The sequence below is a fragment of the Triticum dicoccoides genome, chromosome 2A, assembly GCF_002162155.2.
Source record: "Triticum dicoccoides isolate Atlit2015 ecotype Zavitan chromosome 2A, WEW_v2.0, whole genome shotgun sequence".
NCBI lineage: Eukaryota > Viridiplantae > Streptophyta > Magnoliopsida > Poales > Poaceae > Triticum > Triticum dicoccoides.
In genome coordinates, this window is record NC_041382.1 from 21,546,521 (window position 1) to 21,551,939 (window position 5,419).

Genomic DNA, 5,419 nt, shown 5'->3' on the forward strand with positions numbered 1-5,419 from the left:
TGATATGTGGTCTAGTTGTTGGGAAAATTTGCAAATGTGAATTTCGACTTTATTTGCAAAATCTCTCTAGATTTTGTAAAAATGGGCATAACTTTTGCATACTAACTCGGATGAAAAAGTTATTTATATGAAAAATCATCTACTCGAAAAGTTACGGGGCTTTTAAGATCTAGAGTGGAAAAGCGAAAAAAATTCGAACTGTGGTCAAACTGTGGTCAAACAATGGTCAAACTAATTATTCTAGAATATTAGTGTTACTAAATAATTATTTCAGTTATTTTGTATTTTGGTCAAATCTGGTCAAACTGTGGTCAAACTATGGTCAAACGTTGGTCAAACTAATTATTCAAAATAACTATTGTTTTTTAAATAATTATTGTTTTTTAAAACTCAAATAGTGAAATGTGTCACTTCATGCTCAAGCAAAATTCCTGAGGGTTAATAGGATTGACATCTTACTATTGTCAGGAATACAACAAGTGAAAACTTGGAAACGAGGGAGAATAGAACTCTGAAGTTAAGCGTGCTCAGGCTGGGGGAGTGGGAGGATGGGTGACCGTTCAGGAAGTTAGATGATTTGGAATGATGAGGGGTGATTAGAGATTAGAGGATAAATTGAGCAGTGATGAGGGGTGGTGATTAGAGATTAGAGGTTAAAATAATTCAGAAATTTGAAAATAAAAAAATTCAAAAAAATCATAAAATTTCCTTTAGTCCCGGTTGGTGTTACCAACCGGGACTAAAGGTGGAGCTCCATGTGGCCACGGCCTTTAGTCCCGGTTCATGAACCGGGACTAAAGGCCCTCACCAACCGGGACAATAGGCCCTTTTTCTACTAGTGAATGCTGCCCACTCGGGGTATATTCCATCCACGAGGTAATATCCATGTTGGTACTCCTTATCGTTGACACGATAGCTCACCTGAGGAGCTTGCCCTTTCAGTTGCTCAACAACAACTTCGATTGATTAAGCACATTGATATCGTTGTTTGATCCAGCAACACCAAAGAAAGCATGCCATATCCAAATGAAGCAACTGCCTCTAGAATAAGAGTGGGAACGCCTTTATCACCACGGGTGAATTGACCCTTCCAAGCCATGGGACATCTCTCCCATTGTCAGTGCATACAATGGAGGCTTCCTAGCATGCCTGGAAACCCACGACTCTCGCCATTATCAAGTAAGCGTTGCACATCATCAACATTGGGTCTTCACATATACTCATCACCGAATATGTGAATCACCCCTTGTACAAACAGCTTCAAGCATTTAACTAAAGTGCACTCGGCAATCTTGAGGTACTCATCGAGAATGCCCGCCGGAGTACCATATGCCAATTGACGAATAGCCGATGTACATTTCTGCAAAGGAGAGAGACCTTCACGGTCAAGAGCATCTCTCCTTTGTGTGAACTCTGGAGACCACTCGCCCAATGCATGGACAATACGCTCAAAGAGGGGTCTTCTCATTCGGAATCTCCTGCGAAATACTTTTGCAGTGTAGAGAGGATTTTCACAGAAGTAGTCACGTACTAACTGCTCAGCAGCTTCTTCGCGTGGTCTGTTCATGTACGTCCTCGGAGCACGTCTGGCAAGAGATCTTGCGTGGTCTAATCTTTCTCCAAGCTCTTGTGAGAGCCCTCCTGACTTGCCTTTACCGGCACGTTCAACCTTAGCCTTATCACGACCAGCTTCCGGGCGCTCCTCGGACTCCAAGTTGATCTCATTTGATGTGAGATTGGCCTCCGGAGATGTTGTCTTCCCTTTTTTTGCTATCATGTTTCTGTAAGAGGCTAGCCATTTCCCGTCATCCCTCAGTTTTGCCCACATGGTTAAATGTTGGAAAGGATGGCCATACTTCAGTTCATACTTCTCCAAGGCCATTTTTTCCAGGTCATCAGTGCTGCGACCACTATTATACACTCCAGTTACGGCACACCACTCGCCATGGAAAGCAGCGAGCCTTTTCTTGGTCCTTTGCCACTCCATCTTCAACTGATTCCGGTCTCTTTTCTGGTTACTTGGTGTCGTACTGTTGTATAGAGCAGCAATGTCATCCCAAAACTGCTCACCCTTCTTTCCGTTTCCATCGATGGGATCAAGTGAACACTCCAGCCAAGCACTTGCCTACATTATGAACATTTTTAATTTAGTTGAGCCCAACAAACAACAAGAACTTACATGCACGTAACAAAGATTTGAGCAAAAAAATCTTTACCAGTCTAACTTCTTCCTCTGGTGTATACGGCAGACGTTGGGCTGTCCTTTCTCCCGATTTATCGTCATCTACATTGATGACTTTCCTTTTCCTTTTGGAAGATGTCGAATTAACTTTGGCGGGAGCAGACCGAGCTGCAACTTTAGGGTGTGGTGGCGGCGGTGGTGTCACTAGTAGAAAAAGGACCTATAGTCCCGGTTCGTAAGGGCCTTTAGTCCCGGTTCATGAACCGGGACTAATGGGTCGTTACTAATACCTCCCCCTTTTAGTCCCGGTTCTTACACGAACCGGGACAGATGGGCATCCACGTGGCCTTTGGTCCCGGTTGAGGACATAAACCGGGACCAAAAGGCTTTCACGCGTCAGCAGCTGGCTGGAGCTGAGTTTTTTCTTTTTTTAAGAAAAAGTGGCTGGTTTAGGGGTTTAGGGGGTTATTTTCAGGTTATTATTAGCTAGCTAATAGAGAGAAGTGTCCTCTCTTATATCTTCGTCCTTGGTTTACCAACGCTACTCCTATGTTCATTTCACCCACAGATATATAATAACTCATGCATGCTCGCATCATACATCATCATATATAATAACAAGTCCTACTAATCATGCATCATCATACAACTTCTACTCGTTATTAATAATAAGTCATACGATCATCATCCTCATAGTCATCGAACCCAACCCTACATAATTGTTCTTAGCACATGATCATCAGTATCAGGTAGGACCTAAACACCCTTAAGGTAAAATAGCATAAAACAATATAGACCCTGACTCTCCATTATGAAGAATGGAGATCATCCTGTCTCCAATTCTTGTGCTTCGCTTCCTTTTGCTTCCAAGAAGCTCCTTACGACTGTTCATACATTTTTTTCATTCTTTGATTGTCATGTCTCCACTTCTTTTAGAAATCCGGTATGGACAGTTGAGATTCATAGGATGACCTGGATATATGTTCAAAACATGAAGGTTGTCATTCTCATACATCAAATGAGGCACACAATCCTCTGGGATTCTCTGTTGAAAAACATAGTAATAACTTCGTAGTTAGCAATGATGTACTAGTTTTAGAAGTATGCAAAAAGATGCACGGATGTCGTAATAGTAAAAAATCTTACCAGGGTATCTCCATGGTAGTTACCGTAGTTCAACACGTGCACTAGTGGCACGTATTGACCATAATGTTAAGGAGTTCGATTGTAGACATTGCAATTCTCAAGATCAGTACAAAATGCGATCAGATGATTTTTCTCCTTACAAGTTAATTCGGAGCCATCGGTGTAGTGGGTTTTGTCTACCATCTTCTGCACATTCTTTGAACAATCAAAATAAGATGTCAATGAAAATAAGCTGTTAACTATTTTGAAATAAACAATATAAATTACTTAATAACTATGTTAAGCTCACATGGGGGAAGAATTTGAGGTGTATCCACAAGGACCCAAATCTCCATATTGTCTTGCTCGATTGTAGGATCGCCAAGATCCATGGTGACAAGCATACCCTCATCAAAACCATACATTTTGCAAAGTGCTTCCCAATTTTTGCAAACAAAATGGGTTACACTCTCAGCATTGTACAGTTTTACTTGAAAATCCACACCATGATGGGTCCTTAGGAGAATTTTTTTGGTTTCCATACTTTCATGGTCTTCAAAACCCATCCTCTCCAAGACATAGCGTCTTGCATAGCATGGGATAAGCTAGTCGAATTGTAAAAAATGAAAAATACACGTTAAAATAGTTGAAGCCGTGCTTAATTACGAAAAAAACACTTGTCGTTGTTGCGTACCGTTTCAACATCGAAGGTCTCGTCGAGCTTAATGTTGAAGCGCCGATCTTCGTTCAGCTCAACGAACCTGTCGCACATACCTCGGTCGTCGTGGCACCACTCGCACTCCCCCGGGCAGTTTTCGTCGTCCGAGTACGACATTTCCGGCCTATGTTAATATGAGCATTCAATAAAGTAGTTCCGGGAATGAAGGAGAAGCTACCCCCACGATTTTAACATTCAAAGTAGGAGTACTTTTCTAATATGAGCATTCAATAAGCAAAACCAAATCATAAAATAAAGTATTCAAATTAGCATGCATGCATTCAATTATAAGCAAAAGTACATCATCTCTTGTGTCCGTACATCGTCGAATATTATCACTCATACTCCTCGAATACTATCATACATATAGCATCACTAATACAGCTAGAACCGTAGCGCCCGACGGGTATCGCGGGCGGTGGACACCCAAAGGTAAGGAACCATCACAGGATCATAGCTCCAGTGAGATCCCTGAAGAACCTGCCAGGTATTGTCGAACCTGCCCTCCAATGCAACCATGTAGCGACGGACGTGCTCGTCCTCCTCGCGTACACGGTGACGTACCACCTCCGCGGTGTCCGGAAGGCTCGGCACCGTCACTGGCCCACGCGACAGCCACCAAACAAGGATCGGGTCAACAACGGGTTGCCTCCTCACCAACCTACGTCTCCCGGAAGGTAGTACCTCCCAATACCAGCCCGGCGGAGCCCAGTCCTGAACATGGCCCTGATCAAGCAGGCCTCAACCGTCGAGTCGACGACGACGAGGATGCGGGATAGGCATCGCCGACATCGATGCGGGAACTACTTCTATATATAGTTAAATAAAGTAGTTTTATTAATTAAATCAACTAGTTCAACTACTAAGCACTTACTATAAATAAATAAAGTAGTACTTACTAAAAACAAACTACTTCTATATATAGTAAAATAAAGTAGTTTATTAAATCAACTATAACTAGTTCAACTATATATGAAGCACTTACTATGAATTATCATAAAGTAGTACTTACTAAAAATAAACTAGTTTAACTATAGTTCTATCATTTTTCTAACTAATCATAAAAATTTGACATATTCGATCTTTGCATATATATGAACATACAAACATGCATATATATGAACATACAAACATCTTTGCATAAAAAATCTATTAACAAAAAAAAAATCTAACACAATATGAACAAATTAATTACACAATATGAAAAAAAATCTGACAGGAAAATCTATGAACTACACATCTAAATTACTACACATCTAACAAAAAATCTACGAAACTACACAAAAAATCAAACAAAAATTACTACACATCTAAATTAGTTGCTCACGGCGATGGTGTCGGCGACGGCGATGGCGAGGTGCGGCGTGGGGCGGGGCGGCGCGGCGACGGTCGAC

At 41.5% G+C, this 5,419-nt stretch overlaps 1 pseudogene; it reads right to left on the bottom strand.

Annotated features, from left to right (window-relative positions):
* LOC119352889 overlaps positions 1 to 1,468 on the bottom strand; it is a 2,592-nt pseudogene extending 1,124 nt beyond the window's left edge.
* Between the last annotated feature and the right edge of the window lie 3,951 nt (positions 1,469 to 5,419).